This window comes from Procambarus clarkii, unplaced genomic scaffold, assembly GCF_040958095.1.
Source record: "Procambarus clarkii isolate CNS0578487 unplaced genomic scaffold, FALCON_Pclarkii_2.0 HiC_scaffold_109, whole genome shotgun sequence".
Taxonomy (NCBI): domain Eukaryota; kingdom Metazoa; phylum Arthropoda; class Malacostraca; order Decapoda; family Cambaridae; genus Procambarus; species Procambarus clarkii.
Window position 1 is genome coordinate 568,503 of NW_027189142.1, and position 18,114 is coordinate 586,616.

Consider the following 18,114-nt stretch of genomic DNA (forward strand, 5'->3'; position numbering starts at 1 on the left):
ACTGTTCATAACTCTGGCGGCCACTGTTCATAACTAGCGGCCACTGTTCATAACACTGGTGGCCGCTGTTCTTAACTCTGGCGGCCACTGTTCATAACTCTAGCGGCCACTGTTCATAACTCTGGCGGCCACTGTTCATAACTCTGGCGGCCGCTGTTCTTAACTCTGGTGGCCACTGTTCATAACTCTGGTGGCCACTGTTCATAACTCTGGTGGCCACTGTTCATAACTCTGGTGGCCACTGTTCATAACTCTGGCGGCCACTGTTCATAACTGGCGGCCACTGTTCATAACACTGGTGGCCGCTGTTCTTAACTCTGGCGGCCACTGTTCATAACTCGGGTGGCCACTGTTCATAACTCTGGTGGCCACTGTTCATAACTCTGGTGGCCACTGTTCATAACTCTGGCGGCCACTGTTCATAACTCTGGTGGCCACTGTTCATAACTCTGGCGGCCACTGTTCATAACTCTGGCGGCCACTGTTCATAACTCTGGCGGCCACTGTTCTTAACTCTGGCGGCCACTGTTCATAACTCTGGCGGCCACTCTTCATAACTCTGGCGGCCACTGTTTTTACCTCTGGCGGCCACTGTTCTTAACTCTGGCGGCCACCGTTCATAACTCTGGTGGCCACTGTTCTTAACTCTGGCGGCCACTGTTCTTAACTCTGGCGGCCACTGTTCATAACTCTGGCGGCCACTGTTCATAACTCTGGCGGCCACTGTTCATAACTCTGGCGGCCACTGTTCTTAACTCTGGCGGCCACCGTTCATAACTCTGGTGGCCACTGTTCATAACTCTGGCGGCCACTGTTCATAACTCTGGCGGCCACTGTTCATAACTCTGGCGGCCACTGTTCTTAACTCTGGCGGCCACCGTTCATAACTCTGGCGGCCACCGTTCATAACTCTGGCGGCCACTGTTCATAACTCTGGCGGCCACTGTTCATAACTCTGGTGGCCACTGTTCATAACTCTGGTGGCCGCTGTTCATAACTCTGGCGGCCACTGTTCATAACTCTGGCGGCCACTCTTCATAACTCTGGCGGCCACTCTTCATAACTCTGGCGGCCACTGTTCATAACTCTGGCGGCCACTGTTCATAACTCTGGCGGCCACTGTTCTTAACTCTGGTGGCCACTGCTCATAACTAGCGGCCACTGTTCATAACACTGGTGGCCGCTGTTCTTAACTCTGGCGGCCACTGTTCATAACTCTGGTGGCCACTGTTCATAACTCTGGCGGCCACTGTTCATAACTCTGGTGGCCGCTGTTCTTGACTCTGGCGGCCACTGTTCATAACACTGGTGGCCGCTGTTCTTAACTCTGGCGGCCACTGTTCATATCTCTGGTGGCCACTGTTCATAACTCTGGCGGCCACTGTTCATAACTCTGGCGGCCACTGTTCATAACTGGCGGCCACTGTTCATAACACTGGCGGCCACTGTTCATAACTCTGGTGGCCACTGTTCATAACTCTGGTGGCCACTGTTCATAACTCTGGCGGCCACTGTTCATAACTCTGGTGGCCACTGTTCATAACTCTGGCGGCCACTGTTCATAACTCTGGCGGCCACTGTTCATAACTCTGGCGGCCACTGTTCTTAACTCTGGCGGCCACTGTTCATAACTCTGGCGGCCACTCTTCATAACTCTGGCGGCCACTGTTTTTACCTCTGGCGGCCACTGTTCTTAACTCTGGCGGCCACCGTTCATAACTCTGGTGGCCACTGTTCTTAACTCTGGCGGCCACTGTTCTTAACTCTGGCGGCCACTGTTCATAACTCTGGCGGCCACTGTTCATAACTCTGGCGGCCACTGTTCATAACTCTGGCGGCCACTGTTCTTAACTCTGGCGGCCACCGTTCATAACTCTGGTGGCCACTGTTCATAACTCTGGCGGCCACTGTTCATAACTCTGGCGGCCACTGTTCATAACTCTGGCGGCCACTGTTCTTAACTCTGGCGGCCACCGTTCATAACTCTGGCGGCCACCGTTCATAACTCTGGCGGCCACTGTTCATAACTCTGGCGGCCACTGTTCATAACTCTGGTGGCCACTGTTCATAACTCTGGTGGCCGCTGTTCATAACTCTGGCGGCCACTGTTCATAACTCTGGCGGCCACTCTTCATAACTCTGGCGGCCACTCTTCATAACTCTGGCGGCCACTGTTCATAACTCTGGCGGCCACTGTTCATAACTCTGGCGGCCACTGTTCTTAACTCTGGTGGCCACTGCTCATAACTAGCGGCCACTGTTCATAACACTGGTGGCCGCTGTTCTTAACTCTGGCGGCCACTGTTCATAACTCTGGTGGCCACTGTTCATAACTCTGGCGGCCACTGTTCATAACTCTGGTGGCCGCTGTTCTTGACTCTGGCGGCCACTGTTCATAACACTGGTGGCCGCTGTTCTTAACTCTGGCGGCCACTGTTCATATCTCTGGTGGCCACTGTTCATAACTCTGGCGGCCACTGTTCATAACTCTGGCGGCCACTGTTCATAACTGGCGGCCACTGTTCATAACACTGGCGGCCACTGTTCATAACTCTGGCGGCCACTGTTCATAACACTGGTGGCCGCTGTTCTTAACTCTGGCGGCCGCTGTTCTTAACTCTGGCGGCCGCTGTTCTTAACTCTGGCGTCCACGGTTCTTAACTCTGGCGGCCACTGTTCTTAACTCTGGCGGCCGCTGTTCTTAACTCTGGTGGCCACTGTTCATAACTCTGGTGGCCACTGTTCTTAACTCTGGCGGCCACTGTTCATAACTCTGGCGGCCACTGTTCATAACTAGCGGCCACTGTTCATAACACTGGTGGCCGCTGTTCTTAACTCTGGCGGCCACTGTTCATAACTCTAGCGGCCACTGTTCATAACTCTGGCGGCCACTGTTCATAACTCTGGCGGCCGCTGTTCTTAACTCTGGTGGCCACTGTTCATAACTCTGGTGGCCACTGTTCATAACTCTGGTGGCCACTGTTCATAACTCTGGTGGCCACTGTTCATAACTCTGGCGGCCACTGTTCATAACTGGCGGCCACTGTTCATAACACTGGTGGCCGCTGTTCTTAACTCTGGCGGCCACTGTTCATAACTCGGGTGGCCACTGTTCATAACTCTGGTGGCCACTGTTCATAACTCTGGTGGCCACTGTTCATAACTCTGGCGGCCACTGTTCATAACTCTGGTGGCCACTGTTCATAACTCTGGCGGCCACTGTTCATAACTCTGGCGGCCACTGTTCATAACTCTGGCGGCCACTGTTCTTAACTCTGGCGGCCACTGTTCATAACTCTGGCGGCCACTCTTCATAACTCTGGCGGCCACTGTTTTTACCTCTGGCGGCCACTGTTCTTAACTCTGGCGGCCACCGTTCATAACTCTGGTGGCCACTGTTCTTAACTCTGGCGGCCACTGTTCTTAACTCTGGCGGCCACTGTTCATAACTCTGGCGGCCACTGTTCATAACTCTGGCGGCCACTGTTCATAACTCTGGCGGCCACTGTTCTTAACTCTGGCGGCCACCGTTCATAACTCTGGTGGCCACTGTTCATAACTCTGGCGGCCACTGTTCATAACTCTGGCGGCCACTGTTCATAACTCTGGCGGCCACTGTTCTTAACTCTGGCGGCCACCGTTCATAACTCTGGCGGCCACCGTTCATAACTCTGGCGGCCACTGTTCATAACTCTGGCGGCCACTGTTCATAACTCTGGTGGCCACTGTTCATAACTCTGGTGGCCGCTGTTCATAACTCTGGCGGCCACTGTTCATAACTCTGGCGGCCACTCTTCATAACTCTGGCGGCCACTCTTCATAACTCTGGCGGCCACTGTTCATAACTCTGGCGGCCACTGTTCATAACTCTGGCGGCCACTGTTCTTAACTCTGGTGGCCACTGCTCATAACTAGCGGCCACTGTTCATAACACTGGTGGCCGCTGTTCTTAACTCTGGCGGCCACTGTTCATAACTCTGGTGGCCACTGTTCATAACTCTGGCGGCCACTGTTCATAACTCTGGCGGCCACTGTTCATAACTCTGGTGGCCACTGTTCATAACTCTGGTGGCCGCTGTTCATAACTCTGGCGGCCACTGTTCATAACTCTGGCGGCCACTCTTCATAACTCTGGCGGCCACTCTTCATAACTCTGGCGGCCACTGTTCATAACTCTGGCGGCCACTGTTCATAACTCTGGCGGCCACTGTTCTTAACTCTGGTGGCCACTGCTCATAACTAGCGGCCACTGTTCATAACACTGGTGGCCGCTGTTCTTAACTCTGGCGGCCACTGTTCATAACTCTGGTGGCCACTGTTCATAACTCTGGCGGCCACTGTTCATAACTCTGGTGGCCGCTGTTCTTGACTCTGGCGGCCACTGTTCATAACACTGGTGGCCGCTGTTCTTAACTCTGGCGGCCACTGTTCATATCTCTGGTGGCCACTGTTCATAACTCTGGCGGCCACTGTTCATAACTCTGGCGGCCACTGTTCATAACTGGCGGCCACTGTTCATAACACTGGCGGCCACTGTTCATAACTCTGGCGGCCACTGTTCATAACACTGGTGGCCGCTGTTCTTAACTCTGGCGGCCGCTGTTCTTAACTCTGGCGGCCGCTGTTCTTAACTCTGGCGTCCACGGTTCTTAACTCTGGCGGCCACTGTTCTTAACTCTGGCGGCCGCTGTTCTTAACTCTGGCGTCCACTGTTCTTAACACTGGCGGCCACTGTTCTTAACACTGGCGTCCACTGTTCTTAACACTGGCGTCCACGGTTCTTAACTCTGGCGGCCACTGTTCATAACTCTGGCGGCCGCTGTTCATAACTCTGGCGGCCACTGTTCTTAACTCTGGTAGCCGCTGTTCTTAACTCTGGCGGCCACTGTTCTTAACTCTGGCGGCCACTGTTCTTAACTCTGGCGGCCACTGTTCTTAACTCTGGCGGCCACTGTTCTTAACTCTGGTAGCCGCTGTCCTTAACTCTGGCGGCCACTGTTCTTAACTCTGGCGGCCACTGTTCTTAACACTGGCGGCCACTGTTCTTAACTCTGGCGGCCACTGTTCTTAACTCTGGTAGCCGCTGTTCTTAACTCTGGCGGCCACTGTTCTTAACTCTGGCGGCCGCTGTTCTTAACTCTGGCGGCCACTGTTCTTAACTCTGGCGGCAGCTGTTCTTAACTCTGGCGACAGCTGTTCTTAACTCTGGCGGCAGCTGTTCTTAACTCTGGCGGCAGCTGTTCTTAACTCTGGCGGCCGCTGTTCTTAACACTGGCGGCTGCTGTTCTTAACTCTGGCGGCAGCTGTTCTTAACTATGGAAGCCGCTGTTCTCAACTCTGGCGGCAGCTGTTCTTAACTCTGGCGGCCGCTGTTCTTAACTCTGGTAGCCGCTGTTCTTAACTCTGGCGGCCGCTGTTCTTTACTCTGGCGGCCGCTGTTCTTAACTCTGGCGGCAGCTGTTCTTAACTCTGGCGGCCGCTGTTCTTAACACTGGCGGCTGCTGTTCTTAACTCTGTCGGCAGCTGTTCTTAACTCCGGCGGCCGCTGTTCTTAACTCTGACGGCCGCTGTTCTTAACTCTGGCGGCCACTGTTCATAACTCTGGCGGCCACTGTTAATAACTCTGGCGGCCACTGTTCATAACTCTGGCGGCCACTGTTCATAACTCTGGCGGCCGCTGTTCATAACTCTGGCGGCCACTGTTCATAACTTTGGCGGTCACTGTTCATAACTCTGGTGGCCACTGTTCTTAACTCTGGCGGTCACTGTTCATAACTCTGGCGGCCACTGTTCATAACTCTGGCGGCCACTGTTCATAACTCTGGCGGCAACTGTTCATAACTCTGGAGGCCACTGTTCATAACTCTGGCGGCTACTGTTCATAACTCTGGCGGTCACTGTTCATAACTCTGGCGGCCACTGTTCATAACTCTGGCGGCCGCTGTTCTTAACTCTGGCGGCCACTGTTCATAACTCTGGTGGCCACTGTTCATAACTCTGGCGGCCGCTGTTCATAACTCTGGCGGCCACTGTTCTTAACTCTGGCGGCCGCTGTTCTTAACTCTGGCGCCCACTGTTCTTAACTCTGGCGGTCACTGTTCATAACTCTGGCGGCCACTGTTCATAACTCTGGCGGCCACTATTCATAACTCTGGCGGCCACTGTTCATAACTCTGGCGGCCGCTGTTCATAACTCTGGCGGCCACTGTTCATAACTCTGGCGGCCGCTGTTCATAACTCTGGCGGCCACTGTTCTTAACTCTGGCGGCCGCTGTTCTTAACTCTGGCGGCCACTGTTCTTAACTCTGGCGGCCACTGTTCTTAACTCTGGCGGCCGCTGTTCATAACTCTGGCGGCCACTGTTCATAACTCTGGCGGCTGCTGTTCATAACTTTGGCGGCCACTGTTCATAACTCTGGCGGCCACTGTTCATAACTCTGGCGGCCACTGTTCATAACTCTGGCGGCCACTGTTCATAACTCTGGCGGCCGATGTTCTTAACTCTGGCGGCCACTGTTCATAACTCTGGTGGCCACTGTTCTTAACTCTGGCGGCCACTGTTCATAACTCTGGCTGCCACTGTTCATAACTCTGGCGGCCACTGTTCATAACTCTGGCGGCCGCTGTTCATAACTCTGGCGGCCACTGTTCATAACTCTGGCGGCCGCTGTTCTTAACTCTGGCGGCCACTGTTTATAACTCTGGTGGCCACTGTTCTTAACTCTGGCGGCCACTGTTCATAACTCTGGCTGCCACTGTTCATAACTCTGGCTGCCACTGTTCATAACTCTGGCGGCCACTGTTCATAACTGGTGGCCGCTGTTCTTAACTCTGGCGGCCACTGTTCTTAACTCTGGCGGCCGCTGTTCTTAACTCTGGCGGCCACTGTTCATAACTCTGGCGGCCACTGTTAATAACTGGCGGCCACTGTTCATAACTGGTGGCCACTGTTCTTAACTCTGGCGGCCACTGTTCATAACTCTGGCGGCCACTGTTCATAACTCTGGCGGCCACTGTTCTTAACTCTGGTGGCCACTGTTCATAACTCTGGCGGCCACTGTTCATATTTCTTGCGGCCACTGTTCATAACTCTGGTGGCCGCTGTTCTTAACTCTGGTGGCCACTGTTCATAACTTTGGTGGCCACTGTTCATAACTCTGGTGGCCCCTGTTCATAACTCTGGTGGCCACTGTTCATAACTCTGGCGGCCACTGTTCATAACTGGCGGCCACTGTTCATAACACTGGTGGCCGCTGTTCTTAACTCTGGCGGCCACTGTTCATAACTCTGGTGGCCACTGTTCATAACTCTGGTGGCCACTGTTCATAACTCTGGTGGCCACTGTTCATAACTCTGGCGGCCACTGTTCATAACTCTGGTGGCCACTGTTCATAACTCTGGCGGCCACTGTTCATAACTCTGGCGGCCACTGTTCATAACTCTGGCGGCCACTGTTCTTAACTCTGGCGGCCACTGTTCATAACTCTGGCGGCCACTCTTCATAACTCTGACGGCCACTGTTTTTACCTCTGGCGGCCACTGTTCTTAACTCTGGCGGCCACCGTTCATAACTCTGGTGGCCACTGTTCTTAACTCTGGCGGCCACTGTTCTTAACTCTGGCGGCCACTGTTCATAACTCTGGCGGCCACTGTTCATAACTTTGGCGGCCACTGTTCATAACTCTCGTGGCCACTGTTCATAACTCTGGCGGCCACTGTTCTTAACTCTGGCGGCCACCGTTCATAACTCTGGTGGCCACTGTTCATAACTCTGGCGGCCACTGTTCATAACTCTGGCGGCCACTGTTCATAACTCTGGCGGCCACTGTTCTTAACTCTGGCGGCCACCGTTCATAACTCTGGCGGCCACCGTTCATAACTCTGGCGGCCACTGTTCATAACTCTGGCGGCCACTGTTCATAACTCTGGCGGCCACTGTTCATAACTGGCGGCTACTGTTCATAACACTGGTGGCCGCTGTTCTTAACTCTGGCGGCCACTGTTCATAACTCTGTCGGCCACTGTTCATAACTCTGGCGGCCACTGTTCATAGATCTGGCGGCCACTGTTCTTAACTCTGGTGGCCACTGTTCATAACTAGCGGCCACTGTTCATAACACTGGTGGCCGCTGTTCTTAACTCTGGCGGCCACTGTTCATAACTCTGGTGGCCACTGTTCATAACTCTGGCGGCCACTGTTCATAACTCTGGTGGCCGCTGTTCTTAACTCTGGCGGCCACTGTTCATAACACTGGTGGCCGCTGTTCTTAACTCTGGCGGCCACTGTTCATATCTCTGGTGGCCACTGTTCATAACTCTGGCGGCCACTGTTCATAACTCTGGCGGCCACTGTTCATAACTCTGGCGGCCACTGTTCATAACTCTGGCGGCCACTGTTCATAACTGGCGGCCACTGTTCATAACACTGGCGGCCACTGTTCATAACTCTGGCGGCCACTGTTCATAACACTGGTGGCCGCTGTTCTTAACTCTAGCGGCCACTGTTCATAACACTGGTGGCCGCTGTTCTTAACTCTGGCGGCCACTGTTCATAACTCTGGTGGCCACTGTTCATAACTCTGGCGGCCGCTGTTCTTAACTCTGGCGGCCACTGTTCATAACTCTGGTGGCCACTGTTCATAACTCTGGCGGCCGCTGTTCTTAACTCTGGCGGCCACTGTTCATAACACTGGTGGCCGCTGTTCTTAACTCTGGCGGCCACTGTTCATAACTGGTGGCCACTGTTCATAACACTGGTGGCCGCTGTTCTTAACTCTGGAGGCCACTGTTCATAACTCTGGCGGCCACTGTTCATAACTCTGGCGGCCGCTGTTCTTAACTCTGGCGGCCACTGTTCATAACTCTGGCGGCCACTGTTCATAACTCTGGCGGCCACTGTTCATAACTGGCGGCCACTGTTCATAACTCTAGCGGCCACTGTTCATAACACTGGTGGCCGCTGTTCTTAACTCTGGCGGCCACTGTTCATAACTCTGGTGGCCACTGTTCATAACTCTGGCGGCCGCTGTTCTTAACTCTGGCGGCCACTGTTCATAACTCTGGTGGCCACTGTTCATAACTCTGGCGGCCGCTGTTCTTAACTCTGGCGGCCGCTGTTCATAACTCTGTCGGCCACTGTTCTTAACTCTGGCGGCCACTGTTCATAACTCTGGCGGCCACTGTTCTTAACTCTGGCGGACGCTGTTCTTAACTCTGGCGGCCACTGTTCTTAACTCTGGCGGCCACTGTTCTTAACTCTGGCGGCCGCTGTTCTTAACTCTGGCGGTCACTGTTCATAACTCTGGCGGCCACTGTTCACAACTCTGGCGGCCACTGTTCACAACTCTGGCGGTCACTGTTCATAACTCTGGCGGCCACTGTTCATAACTCTGGCGGCCACTGTTCATAACTCTGGCGGCCACTGTTCATAACTCTGGCGGCCACTGTTCATAACTCTGGCGGCCACTGTTCATAACTCTGGCGGCCACTGTTCATAACTCTGGCGGCAACTGTTCACAACTCTGGCGGCCACTTTTCATAACTGGCGGCCACTTTTCATAACTGGCGGGCACTGTTCATAACTCTGGTGGCCACTGTTCAAAACTCTGGCGCCCACTGTTCATAACTCTGGTGGCCACTGTTCATAACTCTGGCGGCCACTGTTCATAACTCTGGCGGCCACTGTTCATAACTCTGGCGGCCACTGTTCATAACTCTGGCGGCCGCTGTTCTTAACTCTGGCGGCCACTGTTCATAACTCAGGCGGCCACTGTTCATAACTCTGGCGGCCACTGTTCATAACTGGCGGCCACTGTTCATAACTCTAGCGGCCACTGTTCATAACACTGGTGGCCGCTGTTCTTAACTCTGGCGGCCACTGTTCATAACTCTGGTGGCCACTGTTCATAACTCTGGCGGCCGCTGTTCTTAACTCTGGCGGCCACTGTTCATAACTCTGGTGGCCACTGTTCATAACTCTGGCGGCCGCTGTTCTTAACTCTGGCGGCCGCTGTTCATAACTCTGTCGGCCACTGTTCTTAACTCTGGCGGCCACTGTTCATAACTCTGGCGGCCACTGTTCTTAACTCTGGCGGACGCTGTTCTTAACTCTGGCGGCCACTGTTCTTAACTCTGGCGGCCACTGTTCTTAACTCTGGCGGCCGCTGATCTTAACTCTGGCGGTCACTGTTCATAACTCTGGCGGCCACTGTTCACAACTCTGGCGGTCACTGTTCATAACTCTGGCGGCCACTGTTCATAACTCTGGCGGCCGCTGTTCTTAACTCTGGCGGCCACTGTTCATAACTGGTGGCCACTGTTCATAACTGGTGGCCACTGTTCATAACACTGGTGGCCGCTGTTCTTAACTCTGGCGCCACTGTTCATAACTCTGGTGGCCACTGTTCATAACTCTGGCGGCCGCTGTTCTTAACTCTGGTGGCCGCTGTTCTTAACTCTGGCGGCCACTGTTCATAACTCTGGCTTCCACTGTTCATAACTCTGGCGGCCGCTGTTCTTAACTCTGGCGGCCACTGTTCATAACTCTGGCGGCCACTGTTCATAACTCTGGCGGCCACTGTTCATAACTGACGGCCACTGTTCATAACTCTGGCGGCCACTGTTCTTAACTCTGGCGGCCACTGTTCATAACTCTGGCGGCCACTGTTCATAACTCTGGCGGCCACTGTTCATAACTGGCGGCCACTGTTCATAACTCTGGCGGCCACTGTTCTTAACTCTGGCGGCCACTGTTCATAACTCTGGCGGCCACTGTTCATAACTCTGGCGGCCACTGTTCTTAACTCTGGCGGCCGCTGTTCTTAACTCTGGCGGCCACTGTTCTTAACTCTGGCGGCCACTGTTCATAACTCTGGCGGCCACTGTTCTTAACTCTGGCGGCCACTGTTCATAACTCTGGCGGCCACTGTTCTTAACTCTATCGGACGCTGTTCTTAACTCTGGCGGCCACTGTTCATAACTGGTGGCCACTGTTCATAACTGATGGCCACTGTTCATAACACTGGTGGCCGCTGTTCTCAACTCTGGCGCCACTGTTCATAACTCTGGTGGCCACTGTTCATAACTCTGGCGGCCGCTGTTCTTAACTCTGGTGGCCGCTGTTCTTAACTCTGGCGGCCACTGTTCATAACTCTGGCTGCCACTGTTCATAACTCTGGCGGCCGCTGTTCTTAACTCTGGCGGCCACTGTTCATAACTCTGGCGGCCACTGTTCATAACTGGCGGCCACTGTTCATAACTCTGGCGGCCACTGTTCTTAACTCTGGCGGCCACTGTTCATAACTCTGGCGGCCACTGTTCATAACTCTGGCGGCCACTGTTCATAACTGGCGGCCACTGTTCATAACTCTGGCGGCCACTGTTCTTAACTCTGGCGGCGACTGTTCATAACTCTGGCGGCCACTGTTCATAACTCTGGCGGCCACTGTTCTTAACTCTGGCGGCCGCTGTTCTTAACTCTGGCGGCCACTGTTCTTAACTCTGGCGGCCACTGTTCATAACTCTGGCGGCCACTGTTCTTAACTCTGGCGGCCACTGTTCATAACTCTGGCGGCCACTGTTCTTAACTCTGGCGGACGCTGTTCTTAACTCTGGCGGCCACTGTTCTTAACTCTGGCGGCCACTGATCTTAACTCTGGCGGCCGCTGTTCTTAACTCTGGCGGTCACTGTTCATAACTCTGGCGGTCACTGTTCATAACTCTGGCGGCCACTGTTCATAACTCTGGCGGCCACTGTTCATATCTCTGGCGGCCACTTTTCATAACTAGCGGCCACTTTTCATAACTGGCGGCCACTGTTCATAACTCTGGTGGCCACTGTTCATAACTCTGGCGGCCACTGTTCATAACTCTGGTGGCCACTGTTCATAACTCTGGCGGCCACTGTTCATAACTCTGGCGGCCACTGTTCATAACTCTGGCGGCCACTGTTCATAACTCTGGCGGCCACTTTTCATAACTGGCGGCCACTTTTCATAACTGGCGGCCACTGTTCAAAACTCTGGTGGCCACTGTTCATAACTCTGGCGGCCACTGTTCATAACTCTGGTGGCCACTGTTCATAACTCTGGCGGCCACTGTTCATAACTCTGGCGGCCACTGTTCATAACTCTGGCGGCCACTGTTCATAACTCTGGCGGCCACTGTTCATAACTCTGGCGGCCACTGTTCATAACTCTGGCGGCCACTGTTCTTAACTCTGGCGGCCACTGTTCATAACTGGCGGCCACTATTCATAACTCTGGCGGCCACTGTTCATAACTCTGGCGGTCACTGTTCATAACTTTGGCGGCCACTGTTCATAACTCTGGCGGCCACTGTTCATAACTCTGGTGGCCACTGTTCATAACTCTGGCGGCTTCTGTTCATAACTCTGGCGGCCACTGTTCTTAACTCTGGTGGCCACTGTTCCTAACTCTGGTGGCCACTGTTCATAACTCTGGTGGCCACTGTTCATAACTCTGGCGGCTTCTGTTCATAACTCTGGCGGCTGCTGTTCATAACTCTGGCGGCCACTGTTCTTAACTCTGGCGGCCAATGTTCTTAACTCTGGCGGCCACTGTTCATAACTCTGGCGGCCGCTGTTCATAACTCTGGCGGCCACTGTTCTTAACTCTGGCGGCCACCGTTCTTAACTCTGGCGGCCACTGTTCATAACTCTGGCGGCCGCTGTTCATAACTCTGGCGGCCCCTGTTCTTATCTCTGGCGGCCACTGTTCATAACTCTGGCGGCCACTGTTCATAACTCTGGCGGCCACTGTTCATAACTCTGGCGGCCACTGTTCATAACTCTGGCTGCCACTATTCATAACTCTGGCGGCCACTGTTCATAACTCTGCCGGCCACTGTTCTTAACTCTGGCGGCCGCTGTTCATAACTCTGGCGGCTACTGTTCTTAATTCTGGCGGCCGGTGTTTTTAACTCTGGCGGCCACTATTCATAACTCTGGCGGCCACTATTCATAACTCTGGCGGCCACTATTCTTAACTCTGGCGGCCACTGTTCATAACTCTGGCGGCCACTGTTCATAACTCTGGCGGCCACTGTTCATAACTCTGGCGGCCACTATTCATAACTCTGGTGGCCACTGTTCATAACTCTGGTGGCCACTGTTCATAACTCTGGCGGCTTCTGTTCATAACTCTGGCGGCTGCTGTTCATAACTCTGGCGGCCACTGTTCTTAACTCTGGCGGCCACTGTTCTTAACTCTGGCGGCCACTGTTCATAACTCTGGCGGCCGCTGTTCATAACTCTGGTGGCCACTGTTCATAACTCTGGCGGCCGCTGTTCTTAACTCTGGCGGCCACTGTTCATAACACTGGTGGCCGCTGTTCATAACTCTGGCGGCCACTGTTCATAACTGGTGGCCACTGTTCATAACTCTGGCGGCCGCTGTTCTTAACTCTGGCGGCCACTGTTCATAACACTGGTGGCCGCTGTTCTTAACTCTGGCGGCCACTGTTCATATCTCTGGTGGCCACTGTTCATAACTCTGGCGGCCACTGTTCATAACTCTGGCGGCCACTGTTCATAACTCTGGCGGCCACTGTTCATAACTCTGGCGGCCACTGTTCATAACTGGCGGCCACTGTTCATAACACTGGCGGCCACTGTTCATAACTCTGGCGGCCACTGTTCATAACACTGGTGGCCGCTGTTCTTAACTCTAGCGGCCACTGTTCATAACACTGGTGGCCGCTGTTCTTAACTCTGGCGGCCACTGTTCATAACTCTGGTGGCCACTGTTCATAACTCTGGCGGCCGCTGTTCTTAACTCTGGCGGCCACTGTTCATAACTCTGGTGGCCACTGTTCATAACTCTGGCGGCCGCTGTTCTTAACTCTGGCGGCCACTGTTCATAACACTGGTGGCCGCTGTTCTTAACTCTGGCGGCCACTGTTCATAACTGGTGGCCACTGTTCATAACACTGGTGGCCGCTGTTCTTAACTCTGGAGGCCACTGTTCATAACTCTGGCGGCCACTGTTCATAACTCTGGCGGCCGCTGTTCTTAACTCTGGCGGCCACTGTTCATAACTCTGGCGGCCACTGTTCATAACTCTGGCGGCCACTGTTCATAACTGGCGGCCACTGTTCATAACTCTAGCGGCCACTGTTCATAACACTGGTGGCCGCTGTTCTTAACTCTGGCGGCCACTGTTCATAACTCTGGTGGCCACTGTTCATAACTCTGGCGGCCGCTGTTCTTAACTCTGGCGGCCACTGTTCATAACTCTGGTGGCCACTGTTCATAACTCTGGCGGCCGCTGTTCTTAACTCTGGCGGCCGCTGTTCATAACTCTGTCGGCCACTGTTCTTAACTCTGGCGGCCACTGTTCATAACTCTGGCGGCCACTGTTCTTAACTCTGGCGGACGCTGTTCTTAACTCTGGCGGCCACTGTTCTTAACTCTGGCGGCCACTGTTCTTAACTCTGGCGGCCGCTGTTCTTAACTCTGGCGGTCACTGTTCATAACTCTGGCGGCCACTGTTCACAACTCTGGCGGCCACTGTTCACAACTCTGGCGGTCACTGTTCATAACTCTGGCGGCCACTGTTCATAACTCTGGCGGCCACTGTTCATAACTCTGGCGGCCACTGTTCATAACTCTGGCGGCCACTGTTCATAACTCTGGCGGCCACTGTTCATAACTCTGGCGGCCACTGTTCATAACTCTGGCGGCCACTGTTCACAACTCTGGCGGCCACTTTTCATAACTGGCGGCCACTTTTCATAACTGGCGGGCACTGTTCATAACTCTGGTGGCCACTGTTCAAAACTCTGGCGCCCACTGTTCATAACTCTGGTGGCCACTGTTCATAACTCTGGCGGCCACTGTTCATAACTCTGGCGGCCACTGTTCATAACTCTGGCGGCCACTGTTCATAACTCTGGCGGCCGCTGTTCTTAACTCTGGCGGCCACTGTTCATAACTCAGGCGGCCACTGTTCATAACTCTGGCGGCCACTGTTCATAACTGGCGGCCACTGTTCATAACTCTAGCGGCCACTGTTCATAACACTGGTGGCCGCTGTTCTTAACTCTGGCGGCCACTGTTCATAACTCTGGTGGCCACTGTTCATAACTCTGGCGGCCGCTGTTCTTAACTCTGGCGGCCACTGTTCATAACTCTGGTGGCCACTGTTCATAACTCTGGCGGCCGCTGTTCTTAACTCTGGCGGCCGCTGTTCATAACTCTGTCGGCCACTGTTCTTAACTCTGGCGGCCACTGTTCATAACTCTGGCGGCCACTGTTCTTAACTCTGGCGGACGCTGTTCTTAACTCTGGCGGCCACTGTTCTTAACTCTGGCGGCCACTGTTCTTAACTCTGGCGGCCGCTGATCTTAACTCTGGCGGTCACTGTTCATAACTCTGGCGGCCACTGTTCACAACTCTGGCGGTCACTGTTCATAACTCTGGCGGCCACTGTTCATAACTCTGGCGGCCGCTGTTCTTAACTCTGGCGGCCACTGTTCATAACTGGTGGCCACTGTTCATAACTGGTGGCCACTGTTCATAACACTGGTGGCCGCTGTTCTTAACTCTGGCGCCACTGTTCATAACTCTGGTGGCCACTGTTCATAACTCTGGCGGCCGCTGTTCTTAACTCTGGTGGCCGCTGTTCTTAACTCTGGCGGCCACTGTTCATAACTCTGGCTTCCACTGTTCATAACTCTGGCGGCCGCTGTTCTTAACTCTGGCGGCCACTGTTCATAACTCTGGCGGCCACTGTTCATAACTCTGGCGGCCACTGTTCATAACTGACGGCCACTGTTCATAACTCTGGCGGCCACTGTTCTTAACTCTGGCGGCCACTGTTCATAACTCTGGCGGCCACTGTTCATAACTCTGGCGGCCACTGTTCATAACTGGCGGCCACTGTTCATAACTCTGGCGGCCACTGTTCTTAACTCTGGCGGCCACTGTTCATAACTCTGGCGGCCACTGTTCATAACTCTGGCGGCCACTGTTCTTAACTCTGGCGGCCGCTGTTCTTAACTCTGGCGGCCACTGTTCTTAACTCTGGCGGCCACTGTTCATAACTCTGGCGGCCACTGTTCTTAACTCTGGCGGCCACTGTTCATAACTCTGGCGGCCACTGTTCTTAACTCTATCGGACGCTGTTCTTAACTCTGGCGGCCACTGTTCATAACTGGTGGCCACTGTTCATAACTGATGGCCACTGTTCATAACACTGGTGGCCGCTGTTCTCAACTCTGGCGCCACTGTTCATAACTCTGGTGGCCACTGTTCATAACTCTGGCGGCCGCTGTTCTTAACTCTGGTGGCCGCTGTTCTTAACTCTGGCGGCCACTGTTCATAACTCTGGCTGCCACTGTTCATAACTCTGGCGGCCGCTGTTCTTAACTCTGGCGGCCACTGTTCATAACTCTGGCGGCCACTGTTCATAACTGGCGGCCACTGTTCATAACTCTGGCGGCCACTGTTCTTAACTCTGGCGGCCACTGTTCATAACTCTGGCGGCCACTGTTCATAACTCTGGCGGCCACTGTTCATAACTGGCGGCCACTGTTCATAACTCTGGCGGCCACTGTTCTTAACTCTGGCGGCGACTGTTCATAACTCTGGCGGCCACTGTTCATAACTCTGGCGGCCACTGTTCTTAACTCTGGCGGCCGCTGTTCTTAACTCTGGCGGCCACTGTTCTTAACTCTGGCGGCCACTGTTCATAACTCTGGCGGCCACTGTTCTTAACTCTGGCGGCCACTGTTCATAACTCTGGCGGCCACTGTTCTTAACTCTGGCGGACGCTGTTCTTAACTCTGGCGGCCACTGTTCTTAACTCTGGCGGCCACTGATCTTAACTCTGGCGGCCGCTGTTCTTAACTCTGGCGGTCACTGTTCATAACTCTGGCGGTCACTGTTCATAACTCTGGCGGCCACTGTTCATAACTCTGGCGGCCACTGTTCATATCTCTGGCGGCCACTTTTCATAACTAGCGGCCACTTTTCATAACTGGCGGCCACTGTTCATAACTCTGGTGGCCACTGTTCATAACTCTGGCGGCCACTGTTCATAACTCTGGTGGCCACTGTTCATAACTCTGGCGGCCACTGTTCATAACTCTGGCGGCCACTGTTCATAACTCTGGCGGCCACTGGTCATAACTCTGGCGGCCACTTTTCATAACTGGCGGCCACTTTTCATAACTGGCGGCCACTGTTCAAAACTCTGGTGGCCACTGTTCATAACTCTGGCGGCCACTGTTCATAACTCTGGTGGCCACTGTTCATAACTCTGGCGGCCACTGTTCATAACTCTGGCGGCCACTGTTCATAACTCTGGCGGCCACTGTTCATAACTCTGGCGGCCACTGTTCATAACTCTGGCGGCCACTGTTCATAACTCTGGCGGCCACTGTTCTTAACTCTGGCGGCCACTGTTCATAACTGGCGGCCACTATTCATAACTCTGGCGGCCACTGTTCATAACTCTGGCGGTCACTGTTCATAACTTTGGCGGCCACTGTTCATAACTCTGGCGGCCACTGTTCATAACTCTGGTGGCCACTGTTCATAACTCTGGCGGCTTCTGTTCATAACTCTGGCGGCCACTGTTCTTAACTCTGGTGGCCACTGTTCCTAACTCTGGTGGCCACTGTTCATAACTCTGGTGGCCACTGTTCATAACTCTGGCGGCTTCTGTTCATAACTCTGGCGGCTGCTGTTCATAACTCTGGCGGCCACTGTTCTTAACTCTGGCGGCCAATGTTCTTAACTCTGGCGGCCACTGTTCATAACTCTGGCGGCCGCTGTTCATAACTCTGGCGGCCACTGTTCTTAACTCTGGCGGCCACCGTTCTTAACTCTGGCGGCCACTGTTCATAACTCTGGCGGCCGCTGTTCATAACTCTGGCGGCCCCTGTTCTTATCTCTGGCGGCCACTGTTCATAACTCTGGCGGCCACTGTTCATAACTCTGGCGGCCACTGTTCATAACTCTGGCGGCCACTGTTCATAACTCTGGCTGCCACTATTCATAACTCTGGCGGCCACTGTTCATAACTCTGCCGGCCACTGTTCTTAACTCTGGCGGCCGCTGTTCATAACTCTGGCGGCCTACTGTTCTTAATT